The sequence below is a fragment of the Callithrix jacchus genome, chromosome 1, assembly GCF_049354715.1.
Source record: "Callithrix jacchus isolate 240 chromosome 1, calJac240_pri, whole genome shotgun sequence".
Lineage (NCBI taxonomy): Eukaryota > Metazoa > Chordata > Mammalia > Primates > Cebidae > Callithrix > Callithrix jacchus.
In genome coordinates, this window is record NC_133502.1 from 164,638,209 (window position 1) to 164,658,332 (window position 20,124).

At 43.6% G+C, this 20,124-nt stretch overlaps 1 protein-coding gene and 1 long non-coding RNA gene across 4 annotated transcripts in view; one reads left to right on the forward strand and one right to left on the reverse strand.

Annotated features, from left to right (window-relative positions):
- Nucleotides 1–20,124, forward strand: part of PAPPA (pappalysin 1) — a 253,779-nt gene that overhangs the window by 159,575 nt on the left and 74,080 nt on the right. The window lies entirely within an intron of this gene.
- LOC118152725 (uncharacterized) lies at nt 5,201–11,062 on the reverse strand. The gene is made up of 4 exons (XR_004741463.3): nt 11,008–11,062; nt 10,670–10,865; nt 8,122–8,189; nt 5,201–5,661 (listed from the first exon to the last, which is right to left on the reverse strand). It is a non-coding gene; the product is annotated as an uncharacterized LOC118152725 (long non-coding RNA).

Sequence of the window (20,124 nt, forward strand, 5' to 3'; positions counted from 1 at the left end):
GAATCTTAGAGTCCCGTAGATAATGAGAATAACACGTACCTCATGGAAATTAAGGTAGATAATATCTACCCGGTAGAAATGAAGGAGGCAGAGAAAACACTCTGTGCTGGGTTTGTTCAGTTGATGGGTAGTACAAATGTTAATTCCCTGTCTTGTTTATGTTAGGTTTCCTTTTATGCATTCCCCCAAAGCTGGCTGTAGGGACCCACACAGAACAGAAGCTCAGTCAACATTTTGTTGAATTAAACATAGTTGCGTCAGCAAATGCATACTCTGAACTGCAGCAGGCACTTTGAGAAACTTCAAAGAAGTACTGGTTCTTTTACTGCCTTCATAAAGCTTACCACGTCATCAGAAGGGTGTTTCCACTAGAAATAGTAGCCAAAGACCCAAGAGTTTAAGATCTAGAGGGAGTTTCCCCGAGGAAGAAACCACACTGCAATCAGCTTACTCAGCCAGTAGGGATGAGAGCAAGTTTGTAGGATAGGAAAGTCCTTTGCCCACTTTTGGAAGATCCTAGACAGTTTATAAAAATAGCATTTATCGAGTCCTTCCAGGCTTTCCACCAAATTTCTTGAATCCTACTAAAGCTACTACAGAAATAGGAATCACTGTTCTAACTTTACAGATTAGGACACAAAGACTCAGAGAGCAGAGTAACTTGCTTCAGGCTTATTCCTGTAAGAGGCAGAACCAAGATGCAGGCCACTGTGTTCATAATAGAAACACAGCTACAGGACCAGGCAGCTCAAGCCTGCTTCACTGACTGACACATGAGGACAAGCTAGAAGAGCTAGTGTCTTTTGCATCTTTTAATATGTGGTATGCATTTAAGAACACCGTGAAAGTGGGTGTTCCCTCTCTCCAATACCCAGATTTCTTCCCTACAATTTTTGCACACTGTTTAGATCTCCAGCTTTTGGCATCCATTCTTTCACCCACTGCCCTTTCCAGAGAGTTTTCTAAGATGTGCGTATGGAAATAAGAGAGAAGCATAAGTGTTTTAAGTTGCCAACCCTTCTTATAAAAGCGATCTTGGAATGTCTGCCTAATTATAGCAGGGGCATGGGGAGAAAAAAGTAATAAATGCACAAATAGGAGGAAGAAATTTTGCTCAATTTACAGTTTTGTCACCAGCTATGTGCTATACATAGGAAACCTTAAAATGTCAGTGAAAGAGAATCTTAAGATGTGCTCATTTTCTTTCTTTTGAGGCAAAGTCTCACTCTGTCATTCTGGCTGGAGTGCACTGGCACAATCTAAGCTCACTACAGCCTCCACCTCCTGGGTTCAAGCGATCCTCCTGCCTCAGCCTCCCAAGTAGCTGGCATTACAAGCATATGCCACCACACCCAGCTAGTCTTTATATTTTTAGTAGAAATGGGGTTTTACCATGTTGGTCAGGCCGGTCTCGAACTTCTAACCTCAAGTGATCCGTCTTCCTTAGCCTCCCAAAGTCCTAGGATTACAGGCATGAGCCACTGTGCCCAGCCAGATGTTCATATTTTCTGATGACTGCCATCAGAAGCAGGAGAGGAGAAGCCATTCATCTGTGTCTTCTTCATCCTTGTCTCCAGAAAAGGGTCTAGATACCCACTAGGGTATTCTACGGTATGCAGTGTAGGAAGTGCTCATAGTGGCGAATCCAGAGGAGGTAAGGGAGAAATGATTGCTGAGCTTCAACTAAAATGGTAAGCTGGAGGACAGGAGAGGGGAGGAAGGAATCGCATGGTGGGGGCTGCGAGGGTCATATCAAAAAATGGTCAAAAAGAAACGAAGGGGAAATCAAGAGAGATGAGCTAGGAAACATGGTTAGGAAAATCATTCAAATGCTTGGAACTTGACATGATGCTGAGGGCAATGGGGAGCTTTTTTGAGTTTTTCAACAGGGGGTTAACATGGTTGGATCATTGAAAGAAGAAGATTGTCGACTGTGGAACACTTCTTACATGCCAGCCCTTGTATTATTTCACATATATCTCAGAAGAACCCTGCTGAGAATTCTTAATATTCCTCTCTCAAAATGAAGAAACTGAGTCTCGGGGAGATGAACCACCCCACCCGTGGTACTCTTTCTTCTACTTTCTTTCCTTACACCAGGCTACTGGTGTTGCATTAAAACAGCCTCACTTGGAAATTCTGCATTGATAAACAATTCTACAATGCGATTTAGATAGTACCATTTGCAAAGAGTAGGAAGAAATCCTGTACTTTATACCCAGTGCTGAAGTCACTTCTAAGGAGCTGTCTGTCCCTTCCTTGCCTGCCTTGCCTGCTATGGCCTTCACCAAAGCACTCGTCTCTTCTCATTAGTGAAATGAGAGAGCCTTTGCCAATGGTGGTGGAAGGAGGAAAGGCGAAGGGAACATGCTGAAATTTCAGAGACAATTCCAAGCAGTTTTCCCAAATACTCAAGGGATCTGTTTCTCCTGGTGGTTTCTGCATAATTTTTTCAAGAGCATGTGTGCAAGTCATGTAAGGAGACAGAACAGAAAGTACCACAGTCTAGTTCAGCCTGTCGCAGGGTGTGAGGCACCCAAAAATCCCTCCAGGAAAGTAAAAATCAGAGCCTGCCTCAGAAAGGAGCCCACTGAATTGGTCACTATAATCACCTCAAAACTTGTCATGGAAACCTTGGACTGTGGGAGACTTTAAATTTACTGAATCTTATGGGCTCCCAGCAAAGAGATCTATTCGATTCTGCTCCTAGCTATCTCTTCTATTCATCCTTTGCTCGTTTACTCTTTCAATATCTGTTCAAATCTACAAAAATCTAGACACTCTGATTGGCCCTAGGATTTGGACTGAAAGACTCTGAGTAACGGGAGCTTTATAAAAAATGAGATCTGGCATCAGATCAGCCTGATTTTCAGTTCTAGAGTCCACCACTTGCTTACTAGCAGTGAGACTTTGAGCAAGTCAGTTGTCTTTGCCCCCGCCCCAATTTTTCATCTGTAAAATCGGAGTAAAAACATCTCCGTGGCAGGTGTCTGTCAAGGATGAGAGAGTTGATCTAGAAATGCAGTTTTCCTTCTGGTAGCAACCAACAAAGTTTTAAAGAAACACTTCTGTCTGCCTGTGAAGTTTTGGCAACCGAGGAACAAATCCAATTAGGAACAACATGTGGACTTTCTGTCTAACACAGTAGACTTTGGGGCATAGAAATTTAAGCAGAGAGCAACTTTGAGAGTCTCTTGCTCTTACTTCACTTAATTAAGACTTGACTTTGCTTAAACAACTTCCCTGAACCTCTCAATCCCATCCGTTATAAAATGATTCTGATATGTATATTCAAAATCAACAAAATCTTGTGAATCTTCTGTGTCCAAAGGATCATTTTCAATGTGGGGTTGAACAAAGCAGCCACTGGTCTCAGGCAGTACGTTATGTGCCATGGAGGAAGAAAGACACTAAAATAGCTTCTTCCAATAAAAAAAGACAAAGCTGGGCAAAGTACTGTGACACAAGGACAAATGGAGTTAGCCTTAGAAGTTAACCTTTGAGGAGGAAGGTCGAACCTGAATAAAGTGACAAGTTATCTAGAAAGTGATTTTTCTTTCCACTTGGGCATTTGGGGGAAGCTGAAAAAAACATTGTAGTGTAGCCATATTGTTTCACAGAGGAAGCATAAGCTTTAAAGTCAGAAAGACCCAACTTGAGCACTGTCTATCTGACTTGAGTACCAGCTGTCTAACGTCTCACAAATGACTTCAGTTTTCTGAGCCTCAATTATCCTCATCTTCACATGATCCTGCTGTCATTCTGTGAGATGGTATGAGGATCCAATGAGCTAACGTGTATAAAGTGTACAGTACGTCACTACATCTTGCTGGGCAACCAATTCATGTCAATTCACATCCCTTCTAAACCATGTTATCCCTGAACAAATTGAATCTGGAGAAGGAACAAAAATGTGTACGAGAGGAAAGGAATGAAGGGATGAGCCTGGCATTTGCAGGCATACAACAAACATGTATTGATCGATCAGGGAAGGTGCCACGTGCAACGTTGAGAGCCTGGTTTGAATAGTGAGTATCCATGTCTCAATTGACACTTGACTCTTGACTTGAAGCCCAAGAATAAGCAAGGTTTTGTGGTTTGGGGCTACTTCCACTGATTCTCCATGGAGACCAGACATAACCCTGCCAGCCCTTTCCATGGCCCACCTAGGAAGATTCCTTGGCCTCTGTCTTCCTTTTTCTTCCAGTCCTGGCCTACCCCATCTCATTGCCTTCATTTTCCACTTCCTCTTTTCTTAGTCTTGGCATCAGGGCAACAAACCTTTCTTTTATCCCTGTCATTTGCTCAGGCTCCCTTGAAACCCTTCTCTGTCTTGTCTTTCATTTTCTTTTTTTTTTTGTTGTTGTTATTGTTTTGCTTTAAGTGGGGTCACCGGCATTTAGCCAGCATGGCCTCTGCTGTGTAATTTAGTTTCATGTTCTGTACCCAAGAAACATGTAAAAAATGTAAACAGCATTCACCCTCCTGGGCTGTAATGCACTTAGGAAGCAATAGCCGGTCAAGCTTGCTGAGCCTGCTGCTTTGGCGGTATTGAATTCTGTCCCTAAAACCACATACTCATTTCTCTAAGACTGAAAGTAAACTTTCTCAAGCCAGCCCCAAAGATTGGGGTTTCAAGGGGAGTTAGAGTTTGGCTGTGCACAAGATCTTGTTTTTATTTGTGTGTGGGTTCATTTGATTTTGTTTGTCTTTCAAGCCCCCTCTTCCCTACTCTCTATTCCTCCCCATCCTTACTTTGATAAATTAGCCTGGGTATGTTACCTGTGGAATGAGACCAGGAAGGGCCTCTGCCTCCACTTAAGAAACTCCAACCATGGTTTTCTTAAACTCTGCCTAATTCTTCAGCCAGACCCAAGCACCAGGATATCCTGGGTGCATTTGTACATCTTTGTTTTTTAGAGAGAAATGGGCTCAGAGAGGCCCATGAGAGATGTCCCTGTTGAGAGGTTCCCTGTGCCATGTGTCCAAGAAAGTTTTCCTTTGGGCTCCTGCCCACCCCAGAATCCTTTTCCAAACATGACACATGTGTGCAGCTGGTGGAAGGGACACTTAGGTGATATCTGCCTTTCTCTCCTTCCTGGAAGAGAGACCCCTAGGGAAGTGACAGGTTTGGAAGAGATCTTGTCTCCTGGCAAGATGCTGCCTTCAGAAATGCAGATGCCACCTGGGTGATGTCCATGTCTGCAGTGCAGCTGACTGGTGGCAAGCGTTCCAGGAAGAGAATATCAATTTAATGCAATGGGAAGGAGGAGATTAAACTGGCGTGCATCAAGGAGCTATAGTCAGGAGTTTATGTTTCAGAGAGGGCAAAATTGTCTCAGTGTTCACAGGCCAGACTCTGGACTACCTGTCCAATAGAGCCTTCCATGATGATGAAAGTGTTCTTCATATGAGTGTCCTGTTCATATCTAGCCACCTATGATATTGAGCCCTAGGAACGTGGCTCATGAAACTGAGGCACTACTTAATTGGTTTAATTTTAATTCACTAAATTTAAATGGTCTATTATGTAGGCATTAGACTCCCCTGTTGGACAGAGCAGGTCTAGAGTACATCTAGGGAGGAAGAGATGGAGGGAGAGAAGGCTGCTACTTGCATTGATATCTTGAGCAAATTAATTAGCCTCTGTGGTCTTCTCACCTGTGAAATTAAATAATTAAGGGGAGATCCTGAGAATTTCATGAGATAGAGCACTTAAAGCACTTAGGACAGTGCTTGGAATAGTGTAAGTACCACCTAAATTAATTCAGTTCCCATCATTGCATCAAATCTTTATAACCAACCTGTATGGTGGGAACTGTGTGTCCATTTCATAGACAAGGAAACAAATATTTACAAAGGGCCCCTACTCTAAATTCCAAAACAGGAGTATATCCAGTTCTTTCTGGCACCAAAGCCCATGTATTTTTCACTACACCATATGACAATGCCATCTCTCCAGAGGTTTATTTATCTTCCTTCCTTCCCTCCCTCCCTCTCTTCTTCCCTCCCTCCCTCCCTCTCTTCTTCCCTCCCTCCCTGCCTCCTTTCTTTCTCCCTCCCTCCCTCCCTCCCTCCCTCCCTCCCTTCCTTCCTTCCTTCCTTCCTTCCTTCCTTCCTTCCTTCTTTTCTTTCTTTTGTCTGTCTCACTCTGTCACCAGCCTGGCTCACTGCAATCTCCGCCTCCTAGGTTCAAGCGATTCTACTGCCTCAGCCTCCTGAGTAGCAGGGATTACAGGCACACGCCACCACACCCAGCTAATTTTTGTATTTTTAGTAGAGACGAGGTTTCACCGTGTTGGTCAGGATGGTCTCCATCTCCTGACCTCGTTATCTGCCCATGTTGGCCTCCCAAAGTGCTGGGATTACAGGCATGAGCCACCATGCCTGGCCTCTCTGGGAATTTTTTAAGTGACAGTTCTCTTTCCCAGAGTGAGATATGACATACTCATCTTTTTGTAATTCAATGTCTTAAATCTTTTAAGTCTGCATAAATTCTTACTGGAGGAATTTTGCTTTTGGAACATATTCTCTGTAATTCACAAGAAATATTGGTCCCAGTGATTTCTCACCTGTGAAGCTTTCTATTTTGTTCCCCATGGCCTATAAAATCCAAAAGCCTTAGCAGGCAAGTCCATGCACAATCTCTACGTTTGCTTTACAGTCCATGGCCTAAGAGGCACATTCCAGGCAGTAAGGGCCAATTGCAATTTCCAGGTATGTCTTGGGGTTTCCTTTTCTCCTGACTGGAAATGCCATCATTTGCTCCTCTACCTTGTTAGGGCCTAACTATCCTACAGGGTTCAGCTCAAGTGGCTTCTCTTACATATCCCTCTCCTGACAACCTCAACCTATGAGCAGCCTTCCTCATCTATGTACAGAATACTAATGGAATTATCAGACAGGCCTGAGCACAAGCTGACTTTCAGTGTGCATTGCTTGTGTCTACAGCTTTTCATGCCAAATGACCGGTGAGCAGCTAAGGATTTGGCCCTCATCTTATGCCTTTAGGTATTTCCTGTGCCCAGCACAGGGTCTGCTGTGTGGATAACACTCAGAAAATGTTGATGAATGTATTAAGTGATGTTGGGAATTTATTAAGCTTCTGGGAACAGTATCTGCTGGGTGATACCTCCTTTATGATTGGATTAAATATATAATTATTAAACATATAAATCAGTGTCTACAAGTGATTCCCTCTGTTTCCAGGTTACAGCCTCCTGCTAGTACCATAAGCGGTGAAAGCAGGCAGGGCCTTCTGAAATCCCCTGCTTCCTCCCTTCACATTACAAAGGAGATACGTGCTACTGTGTGAATTGGGGGAGGAAATTCACATCCTGAACCTGAAACCCATCCTGAACCCAAATCTCATGTTCTTTCTGCTGCTCTGTGCCTCCATAATCCATCCCCACTCCGGGAATGTTCACTGCACAACGAGAAGGGTTTTTCTGTAACTGTTTTGGTGTGCTTACTGCTGTGTGTTCCAGCATCAAAAACAGGGCCTGGCATAGAGAGTTTCATGACAAATACTGATAAATACATCTTTGTTGTTGTTGTTGCTCCGCTAATAGCTTTGGGCAAAAAGTAGGAAACAACTTCTGGAGGCTGAGCCCCAGGATAGAAGCTCTACCCTTTGCCTCTTGTTATTGCAGGAAAGACTGGGGTCGAAGCAATTTTCCTGTGATTGGCTTCCTACAGAGATGAATGCAAACCTAAAGGGCTTCGTTTCTGGCTTGAGAATGTGGTTCACCTTCAGGGAGATCTCCCAATACAAGGCCCAGCACAGGAGGGTGTGAAGGAGTAAGAGGAAGAAAGAGGGGAGGAATAAGAGGTGGAGATAAAAGAGACGAAGGAATACAGACGTAAGAGAGGAAAAGGAAAGACTACACAATGATAGCAAACGTCAGTAATAATCATAAGAGTAATCACAGAAATTGATCATGATGAGTAGATAATAATGAGCAGCCAAATGTCTTGGCTATCAGGGTGATTACACTCTGTAGGGAACCCTACGCTGTTTTTGTACATTTAAACCTGTTAAACATTCTATGAGGTAACTACTGTAATTTTCACTGATTTAGAGAGGAGTAAATTAAGACCCACAAAGGTTAGGTCACTTACCCAAGTTCTACAGGTGGCCCAGTGGTAGAACAGGGAAGTCTAGAATTTGAACCCAGAACCATGTCCCCCTACAGCCAGGAAGAAAGAAGAAGCAAGTGATGAAGGAGAAAAATGTCAGTTTTGTACTTTTAGTGTGTAGGGTGTATCTAAATATTTGCATATGCAAGAGCTCTTTTAATCCTCGTAATCCCCAAACATAGGTACCATCGTCTCATTCTGCAGTGGAAAACATTTGATTGTATGAAGGGTTCAAGGCCATGTTTTCAGTGAATGGCAGAAGCTGAAATTCCAACTCACATTCCTTTGATTTACAATGTGTGTGTCTTCTGGTGCTCAGTGGAAGATTCAGGCAAGTGGCAGGTGCAGAGGTTGTTGAGAAGTTCACATTGTGGATCCCAGATTCCCAGGCACGGCATCTCAGAACAGCTGCTTCAACACCCTGCTTTTGTGCAGATGTGTGTTGCCCTGGCCAAGGCTGCCCCTAGGGGAAAGCATCACTCTGGAAGGTCCTTGTTCCTCAGAGAACTCTGCTGATGGAGTGGCGGACACATAGGTCAACCATGTCCATTGCACTTGCGGTGGACAAAGCTCCCCACTTTGTATATCACAGTCACCATTTCTACCTCTGAAATCTGGAGGGCCAGGCCAGGGAGAAATGCCACTTTTTGTCTTTAAAAATGGGACTTCTTGTTTGAATTGGAAGGTCTGCAGGACGCTGTTAAAAGGGTAAGTGACTGCTGTCCGCGTGTTCCTTGCACACGTCACTGCATTGCATCCTTTGGATCCTCTTCCTAGGAAAAATCAAGCTCGAAGTAACCTAGACAATTGTACTACCTCCTCTTCAAAAGCAAAAAGAAGAGACCAAATCATGCAGTGATTCCCAGCCCTTCCTACTGAGGCTATAGGAAGGGATGGGAGGACCCTGAGGTCTGTAGCGAGGAGTGGGATGCAGAGACAAAGCACTCTGCTGAACATCTTGGCATCTAGTGGGGTTCCCTGCAGGTAATATGACTTGTACTTCATTTCCAACACAATTTGGAACACACAGATCTTAATTTGGAAAGCTGAATAATAGAAGAAAGGGGGAAGAAGGGAGGAAACAAAAACAACAACGTGGAAACTTCTAGTTTTATGAATTTGAGAAAGTCTTGTTCTTTCAAGACAGATGTTTTCAAGTAAAAAAAAATCACTCCTCTGACCTTTCTTGAATAGGTCAATGTGGTCAAGACTGCCATTAACCACTGTTCAACTATTTGTAACCAAAGGTTTCGGTGACCAGGCACCACACTTGGATATGGTCATCGCTTTCCTGATTAACCCATAAATGCCCAGGGGCTCCCAAAGAAAGGACAAGAAGAGATGGAGAATCTTTCTAAGACCCCCCTTTAGTCTTAATAGCTCTGAGCTGAGTGGTGGAGCTTTCCATGTTTCAGTGCTTTACTCCTGGGTTGGCTGTGTTTCTGAATTTCACTCTAGAGCCAGCAGAGAAAGTATTTGGATTAAAGCTAAGTAGATTTGTGTTTTTCATCTTCAGTGTCTCTGTCTCAGTCAGTTTCAGGTTTGGAGCTGTGGAGCAGAAGGCATTACCTGGCCCTGTTCTATAATTATGGTGTTTGCATATTCTGGTCCAGAACTTGGAAGTGTTTCCGTACTCAGCATACTGTTCTAGAACTGACAATGCCTCTGGGCTCTGAAATAAAATTCATGATTTTTCCAGATTCTTTCCTGGAGCTGGAGATACCTCAGAATTTTCTGCTGCTGGCAGTGGCTCTGTGTTCCTGTCTAGAGTTGAGTGTTTCTCCTAACTGAACTTAACAGTGTTCTCTTGATCTGATCCAGAGTCTACACTGGTTTTATATTGTGATCTAGAATTCATAACATTTCATTAATTTCTTTCAGTACAAATGCAAAAATAAAGTTTAAGATACAGAAAGTTTGCAAGGTATTTTGTTTTTTAATAATGTGCTCAGAACTGTGTTCACAGCAATATTCAGCATCTCAAACGTATTCTTCACACCTGTGCTGCTGACATCATTTGGGAAACTGGGTTTGTCCTAGCTTAGCTGTGGCCAATTTTTCTGCTTCTCGGGCCTTTTTTTCCTTCCAGTTCCTGCTCTCCAGAGTCCATTTGATATTAAGATTTTGCATTTCAGATCCAGCCTTCAGGCATAGATTGACTCAGCAGTTTCCTTCTCCAAGCCCCTCTCTCAGCCAGCACAGCGCTTGAACACAGAACCTACCACATTTCTCTAAGAGTGTTTGTCTGCTTCATTTTTTACCTCCCATCCCCATGGGTTTGGGAGCTTTTAGGAGAAGGAATTTTTCTCTTTATTGCTTTTGTTTTTCTGGGGTCCATTTTCTTCATGCAGACCATGGGAATGAAAAACCTAACACATAAATCAGTGCTAAATAAATGTTTGTTGAATGAGTGAATGACTGAATGAGAGAGACATAGAAACATTTGAGCCTAGGCTGGACCAAAAAAAAAAAAAGTGATTCTTTCAAAAGAAAAGAGATCCCTGGGAGCACCCAAACCACCACCTCTCACCTTGTAAGAATATCGGGAAGGTTTTGCATCCCACTCTTTTAACCCCGTCAGCATCTTACTCTTGGAGGTAGCTCATGTGCTGTAAAGTCACCCACGGACCATCTGGCTGGGGATCCCATGTTCCTCCTCTGCTGCAGATTACGTAAACTGGAGGCAGCCTCCAGATGTTAGCAGTTTCTGCTAATTTTTTTCCTCCCTTTTCAACAACAATAATAATAATTAAAACAAACACAGGCCTCATTCCCCCACCCGCACCCCTGAAATTACAAACAGGTGGGCCCAAATGTCCTTCCCCTTCCTGTCCAAGGGCCTCCTACTGTTGAGGCCTAGCTACTGACCTTCAGCAGGGCCTGCCCTGGGCTGAGCCGGACAGTCATGCCAGCTGCCCTGTGGCGCAGGCTGCAATCTCCCAAAAGGGGAAATGGCCATGTCACAATAAGTCTCTGTGCCAGACTTTCCCTCTCCCCACCTCCCACCCCAAAGCCTTGGCCTCCAACTTAAATGGGTATATTTTGGAGGACTAGATGGCTTAAGAGATTAGTAATGAGATCCCAAGTCTTTCCCTGCTGGGTCAGGAGTTCATAGGCGGGCCTGGGCGACTAGTGAATGGCATAATCAGGGAAACAGGGAGCAGGCCTGCGGAGGGCCCATGTGAAATGAGCCTGGCCAGGCCTTTAGGGCAGCAGTTGTCAGCAGCACAAAAGGTGACCGCCACATCTGATACTAATCACTCTTCCTTGTTTGAGGATTTACCAGCTTGAGGAGCTCAAGCCCCTTGCCCACCTCCTCCTCAATGCTTGGCTCTACTGTCTGCAGAATGGGGAGATAATGCCAACCCTACGGGTTAGAGGTGTGAAAACTAACATTTCATACAATATAAATGAGTGGCTAGCGTCATTATTTTCATCAGAACTGCTGCTGCTATTGTGAATTTTCTTTCTCTATCTGACAAAGGGGGTGTGGTGGGAGATGAATCTCCCCCTCACAATGACATAAGGATGGTGTCCATGGAGGTGAAAGCGTTTGGATATTTATCATCCTCACCGTTATTGTCACCATCCTCATTAAGATCAACATTTACACTGTGCGTGTCTCAGTTTTCTCATCTGTAGAATCAACTGGGAATAGGAGCTAGACCTGAAGTAACACAGACGTCAGCATCCACTCCTGGCGGTGGGGCTCGTTCCCATGCGACATCAGTGCTACCATTCTCTCATCCACTACACAGGACAGGTACTGTTAATTAAATAGTGCCACCCTGAATGTAGGCCTCTAAATCCATCTCAACTCCTGGTGGATGCTGAAGTCTGTGTTAGCATCTTCACAGGTGTGGACTTGGTGCCTTGTTTATTACCTCTGGACCCAGGCTGTTTATAAGGCAAACAAGGAGGAGGATAGTAATACTGGCTTCCCAAAAATGTGGGGCTTCTATGCTTGGAACATAGGTGCTGGACAGTAAATGATAGCAAAGAAGATATGTTAGCTTCACCACTTTCATGAATGCTCTCTTAGGTCTCTAACATAAGCTTTTCCCTTATGAAGGTTGAGACATCCGTCTGTTGACCCCAGAAATTCTGAACCTGTGTCTGTGAAATTAAGCAATTTAATGAGTAGTCTGTAAGAATCGGTTCTATGATTCTGAACCATATCATCTCTAAGAAATTTAGTCTCCCTGCCTGTAGAAACGTTAGTATGCTGGTAGGCAATGTTGTCTTATGTGATTTCTGTATTCCCTTCCTGTTGAAAGCCCAGCTTTTCCTCCATGTCCGGACAGGGATTTGCACCCTAAATCCCAGGATTTCAGACTTGTGGGGAGGTGCAGGCCTGAAGTGTATTAGACCCCTAAGGAGTGTGAAATGCCTAATGTGTTAGAGACAGATCCCAGGAGCAGTGAGGTGCTAATCAGCCCAGAGCTGAGCCCCAAGGCGGGAGGGTATCCAATGCCCTTATCAGAAAGTGTCTCCCAGATGGAGGCCCTGAGATCTGCTATTATTTCTAGAACTCTGGGAGGGAAGAAAAAGCCATCTCTCTGTTTCACATTCTGGTTCTGCACACAGGAAATACTTCTTTACTTGATTGTCTGTCTATGCCAAATAATAAATCCTAATATTGAAAGAAAGGCAAACCACCCCTCACCTTCCCCTCTATCTCTTTAAGGCAGGCATCAAAGGGGAAACCTGCTCTGGAGGCCGGGGAAAGTGATAATTGTTTCTAATGGTCAGTAAAAGAAAGCCTGGCTCCTGCCTCTTTTTCTGCCATTGCTATTAAGTGTGTAAAAAGGAGGCTGGAAAAGGGAATTGGATGTGTGTGTGTGTGTGTGTGTGCGCGCGTGCGCGTGCGCTCCGGTGTATTGTGTTGTGTATCTGTTAACCCTCGGTTTTCTTAAAGTTTTCTGTGTTCATTGGGTCAGTTTGGAATTAGAGGCATAAGAAGGAAGCAGGGATGGGAGTAGGATTGAAGAGAAGATCCCAGGTAGGAGAGGTCTGTAGGACTCTGCAGGTAATGAGAGAGGCCCTGAACCTGAAGTTGGAAGACTTGAGTTACGTTTGTTCATTATATGCATTGAAATATGTTATTGTTGTTATGCATTCTTTTATTCAACAAATATGGGTAGTGCAAGTCAACAAATATTTGCTTAGTATCTAAGCTGGACCTTCCTCTGTTCTTAATACTGAAGATAGAAAAGCCAAGAGCTCACTCTTTCCCTCAATGAGTTCAATGACCAAGTTCAAGAATTGCAAATAGGATTCATCTTCTAGGCCAGTTCTGAGCAATCAGTTCCCCCCCCCATAGTGTTTTGTTGATTTAGAGGCCTACATTCAGGGATGCACTATTTAATTAATGGTGCCTGTCCTGTGCAATGGATGAGAGAATGGTAGCACTGATGTCACATGGGAATGAGCCTGGGTTCTCCTGGTCCCTTTCCTGAACTACACGGTTATTATTATCTCTAAACGTTGGTCTAGGCTCTGTAGATGTGGACTTCTAGATCAAATGCATCACCAGTGAACTGCATATACAGCCTTGGAAAAGTCACATGAGTTTAGCAAAGGGGACATTTGGTGAGCCCTGACCAGTAACCAGCATTAGACACTGATGAAAAGGAGAGAGTCAGGCATAGGCACTGTCTTTGAAACTCATACATGGAGATTCAGATGGACAAACAAGAAACCACCATGCAAGTGTATTACACCAAAGGTATCCATCAGGAGTTATTGGGAGGTCAAGTCGTGGAGTAAGAAGAGAACAGGCTGGGTCAGATGAGCATGGGTTTGACTGCTAAGCCTTGGTAGGCTGACCAATGCCTACCCAAACCTTAAAGTCCTTATATCTCAACTGGGGATAATGCTGCTTATTTCACAAGATTCTTAGTAAGGTAAAATGAGATAATACACAGGCAGCACCCAATCTGGCAGACCATCTTTAAGAGTTGGTGCCCTTTCCCAGGGGAGCACTGAGGCGGGAGCAACACCGTATGATAAAAAATAGCAAAGCCTGGTTTATGGAGGAGGTTTTATTTCACCTGGGCTATTCTGTGTCTGGGTTCCCTGAAGCCCTTTACAGCTGTAGTCTTACAGGCTGTCTCCCAGCAGGCTTTCCCTCCTGCAGTCCTCAGGACCCTTCAGGGTCTTGGTGGTTTCTGTCAGGAAACCAACTTCTGCCCTTCTTGCACCCTTGCAATTCTTGGGAAATAATCTGGCATTGGAACTGCGAGCCTGAGATTAAAATGTGGCCTAAAGAAAAATATTGAGAAACACTTCCTGGCTCTGTGCTTGTGTGTGTGTGTTGCACACTTGTGCATTTATGGGTATCGTTATTGTGTCATTGTCCAGTATCCATCCCCACACTCCTCCTCCCCATTCCTTTTCTTCTGTTTTCTTCTGTAAGGCTCACTCACAGGCCCCTTCGGGTGGAAAAAGGAAATTGGAGAGGTTGGGCTAGAGCTTTGATGAGCACTTCCCTCCTCCCATGATTGACAAAAGGGCATGTAAATCTGTAAAATCGACATTCAATAGAAACCTCATGGCGCGTCCCCTGTGTGAGACAACACCAGAGCCCCTGCTCCCCGTCTTCTTCCTCCGTCTCCCTGCCTTTTGTACATCGTGTGTGGGTGGAAGATAAACTGGATTTTAAAAAACCCCTTGAAAGCAAGACATCGTTAACTCCTCTAATTGAAAGCAGTCTTCTGCAAAGGAGGGGGATTTGGAGGCGGGTGCTGGATGTCGTGGCTGGCAGTGCACTGAGTAGACAAGAGTCTCCAGGTCCTGGAGCCACAGAGCCCTCTGTTTCTGCAGACCTGGGACCCCTAGTCACCACCAGGCATCCTGACCCATCACAGAGGAGTTTACTGTATATCTTCAAGCCAATCTCTTTTCCCTCCACCCGACTGTGTTTCTCCATCCACCAAATGTGAGAATTGAAATAAGAATTTCTGAGGTTCCTCCCAGCTCAAACATCCAATGATCCCAAAGCTCTGGGCAAAGGATTTCCCCAGCTATTTTGCAGCATGTGATTACAGACACAAAAAGGAAAAGAAAAAGAGAAAGAAAACACATTGCCGGAAAGGCTGCAGTAAACTATGTTACTCTTCTGATTGTCTTTGCCCAAAAAGGTGTCTTGGAAATCCCTACAGCTTCAGAGAAAAGGACCCATGAGTCTCAGAAGTCAACAGGATGTTCACCTGGTCCAGAGTGTGGTTTTGTTTGTTTCTTTGCTTGTTTGACACTTAATTTTAGAGTCGACATTGTTTTCTGCAGCATTCACCTGAGAAGCTGGAAATCAAAAGCTGGCAGAATATCAGAGCTGAAAAGCCCTTTGGAGATGAATTCATCTTACTCTGTGTTTCCATAAACCGGAAGAGCGAATGTCAGAAAAAGTGAGCAATTGAGTCAGTTCTAGGAGGCAGGTCCCTTGCCTGTCAATTTCAGGCTTTTTCTACCATGTGACTCCACTCCAGGGCAGACCTGAAAAGGCCTGTTTTGGTCTGTTGAAGCAGCTTCTATTTCAGGTATTTTGGGAGCCACATGGGAAGACAACAAGGAGAAGTCTGAAGTCCGTATTCCATGTGGCTGGGATTAAGACCCCACTAGCACAAATATATCTATTTTCTTGTTAGAAAATCTCATCACAGCCCTGAGAGATATGTGGGCAGGCTCTCTTGAAGTTAATATCTATAGTTAAGAATGTGGGCTAAATTTGTGCCTGGATTTGAATTTTGGTTCTACCACTAACTACTCGTGTGATCCTAGGCAAATTACTGGGCTTTAATTTTGTTATCTGTAAAATACATATAACTGTGATATCCACCTCACAGTTATTGTGAGCACTCCATGATTTAGTACATGCAGAGTCCTTAAAACTGTGCCCAGCATAGAACAGGCAACCAATACATGTTGCTGCTGCTGCTGCGGCTGCTTGCTGGGGACCTACTATTTCCCATGTGCTGTGAAATCTGCTGGGATTTACTTGAGGATAAATACAACATGCTTCTTGCCTTGGAAATCTTGAGAGTTTAAAGAGATAAGACTGGACTGTAAACAACTATAATCTAACTTGACAAGTGCTGTAACTGAGGTATAAATAAGGAACTATACGGACACATAAGAAAGAGCAATTAATTCTGCCTGGGGAGTGAGTAAAGGCTTTCAGAGGAGGGATGATATTCGATAGTGGCTTTGAAGTGTGTGTAGTATTTCACAAAACGGGCAGTGCAAGGGTGGTGGGGGTGGGATTTCTGGGCAACAGCATCATGGAGGGGGAGTCTACAACATGTGGGAGAAAGAGTTGTCTGGCATGAAGGATGCACCACTGTATAGATACCAGGGAAGGGAGCACAGAGTGCAGTGAAATTGGTGGAAGCAGCTGAAACCAGCTTCCAAAAGCCTTTGTAAGCTGTGTCAGCCTTCCTGTGTCAAGGGATCCTGGACAGCATGGTGGGTGGATAAGTAGTAGCAGGGTGATATGGTTAGTTTTTCCTCTTTGGAAAGTTAGTTATGGGGACCATTTTTATGAATGAATGTGGCGGGACCAGAGGCAAAAAGACTCTCATTGGTGCCCTTTCTCCACCAGAGGAAGCAGAGGTTTCAATCAAGTGCAAGTAGCAATTGTGTTGCTTTGTAATTGAGTACACAGAACATGGAATTCTAGAGATCCGTCAACTCCTAGTTGTGATGTGCAACTGGATACAGGACCTTGAAAGGGGTTTTCAAAGCCTCTGGGCCTCATTTTCTCCCTAGAGAAAATGTAGTGTCTCTAATCTCGTGGACTATCAGGGTTAAATGATATTGTGACTATGAAACCCTTGGCGGATATTATGACTGTGGGTGTCCTTAAGTTCCTGGGGCCCTTAAAGGTCATTCAGTGCAACCATTTAGTACAATTGCAGAGGAGGAATCAGAGAGTCAGAGAAATGTCCAGTTAATTGGAGACAGAGCTGGAATTAATCAGATCTTCAACTGTCCATGGATGGTATTTGAAGGAAACACAGATCATCTCTGCAGATAATAGAGAGTCTAAGGGATTCTGCTAAGATGACAGACCCCCTTTAAGGCCAAGTGGGAAAAGGGTCATGTGTCTTTCAGTTCCTCCAGGAATACTTTCAAGCTAGTGGATCAGCATTTGATGTGAACATTTTAGTCATTAAAAGTAAAAATTGTTTATTTTTTATTGTGGAAAAAACACATTATGAGATCTACCTTCTTAACAGTTTTTTAAGGGTATGGTACGGTATTGTTCACTATAGGAACAATGTTTTACAGCAGAGTTCTAGAACTTACTTGTCCTGCTTAACTGAAACCTTATGCCTATTGATTAGTAACTGATCCCTTTTCCTTTCCCCCATCCCCTAGCAACCACCATTCATTTCATCTTTGGTTCTATGAATTTGATTATTTTAGATACTTCGTATTAAGTGAGCTAATGCAGTATTTGTTTTCCATGACTGGCTTATTTAACTTAGCATAATGTTCTCAAAGTCAATTCTTCTTATTGCAGATTGCAGAATTTCCTTTTTTAAGGCCAAATAATATTCCATTTTCTTCATCCATTCTTCCGTTGATGGACGTGTAGGTTGTTACCACATCTTCTCTATCACGAATAATACTGCAGTAAACATGGGACAGGGCAGGAGGGAAAAACATATTTCAGCTCCATAGAATCTCTCCTTATCTCCTGTTTAGTTTCCCTAGGGAAACCCAAAGCCTGAAGGCTGCCAGTGTTTCTAGAGCACTGCTGATGTGTTCCACAATACAGGGAGCAATGTGAAGGAAGGGAGCAGGTCTTGTTCATACCAGTGTGGCAGAAAGGGGAAGTGCTCATCTTCCTGACATCTATTGGGTTGGAAGGCTGGGAAGAACCTCAGCATCACTGGAAGGATTTGTGGTGTAAGAGTTGGGGATAGAAGGGAAAACAGTATGGCTCTGCATGGGGTGTAAGAAATGTGCAGATTGGGAAGGGGGAAAAGGTTGAGGAAGATTAGGAATGTCACTGGAGCCAGTGTCACTGAAGGAACTGGAGGAGGCGAGATGATGAGTGAAGAGGAGCTTGGGAGTGATGGTAGGGAGAGCTAAAGAGGCCCCTGGAATGTGTGATGGAACTGTCCTGCATGTCTTCTTCCAAAATGTTCAGTAAAGTCCACATTGCTCAGCGATGCTTTATGGAGTTAGATTTGCCTTTTTGGAAGGTAGAAAAAAAAAACACACAGGTCGATGAAAACAGAGCATCCCCATAAAATCAGTCACCTTGGGGTTCATACTTGTATGTTTAGTGACCAACATAGTGTGATGGGCAAGGCTCTTTTGTTTTCAGTTCTCTGAAGCCTGGCATGCCACATGCCATTTAGGCTGCCGAATGAGCAGATTCACACAATGTCTATGAAAGCAGGAGGCTTGTAAGGATTCGCCTCTCTCTTCCTCTCTAGCCTCCTTCTACTTCCCCAGGAACACAGATGATTTTCAGATCAACTAGGGCTTTGGGCAAAGGTTCAGCTGGATTTGTTCATTCTTCTCTGATCTGCTTTGACTGTCCTTGGTCAGGATTGCAGCCAACTTGAAACAAACAAAACAAAACAGGAAAACAGAAGAATAAAATAATAGTATGTTCCTCTAAAACCCTGTCTAGTGCTAATAGAACTGACAAGCTAAGAGGAAATAGTATTTAAGCAATAAGAGGGCTTTGTTTATGTCAGAGACTCCTCTAGCTATAAATGCTTCAGATGCAGACATAAGACCCCCAATCCAGCCTTCAGAGATGTCCTTCACCAAGCTCTGCTGGGAGACAGGCAGCTAAGAACACAAGGGGAAAGAATTCCAAAATGATACGTGTCGAATTGCTGGCCTGGATTTCAAATTCCATAGATAGTTTATGCAAAGTCTTGCACTGTTGTAAAGTGTAACAGAATCCACTGGCAGATCTGCTCAAACTCGGTCCCAGTTGTTTTTGAGAAAAATAAATAAACTTAAAAAGGTCTTCCAGCACATTGAAGTGTGAGGCTCCTAGAGATTTGAATAACTGGAGCCATCCCTTAATTCCTAGCAGTAGGCCGGTCGATTCATGGCATGTTGATTCTCAAAAAGTTACCAGTAATATTCAGATAATTAATATTGTGCTCTCAGAACCCATCAGTTCCTAGAGCGGGGTGAGGGGAACTTTGGCAGCCAACACATTTCAGTACTTTCTGATGTTTTCAAAGCAATGAAACTCTTTTCTTAAATATTATTTTTAAAAAAGGCAGCTTGATATGTAAAATAGGTGAGTAGAGGTGCTCTATTTGAAATAGTAGAGTGGAAGCTAAGCAGATCTTCTCTACATCATGAACCCCCAGCCAGCTTCTCCGTGGAATCCCAAGAATCCCTGAAAAACATGAAAACTTGTTGTCTAACCCAACATTCAGATGTGCAAGGTAAACTAAGGGCCAAAAGGCAAGATAATGTGTTCACAATTGCACACCACATTTTGGGCGAGCATGGACTAGAACCAGATTTCCTTAATCCAAAGCCAGCTCACCACTGGACAACTTCCTGAGTGACATAATGCAATTCTCCAAAGCTTCTTGTTGGAGGTTTCCAGAATGAATTGATGAAGATGTTAACAGGAAGAGAGACTGAGTGAGGGTATACAAAATAATCTGCATTATCTTTGTAATGTTACTATAAATATGATGTTACTTCAACAAAAGGTTTATTTAAAAATAAAAGTATTAGAGCTTGCAACCACAGATCACAATGTAACCACATGCTTTGATTCGTGTCTCATCATTTTAAAGAGAATTGAAATTTGGCATTTTCCAGGAGCTCCTCGAAGCCAGAACTATTGCAAGAAGTTCTGGAAAGAGAGGCATTTGAATTTGCACAAATTTATAGATGTGATTTCGGGGATGGAATATTGCATAGAATATAGGTGGAGTTCTCAGCAAGACGATGTCAGGAGTAAGAAGGATGGGCTGTCATAGAAAAGTC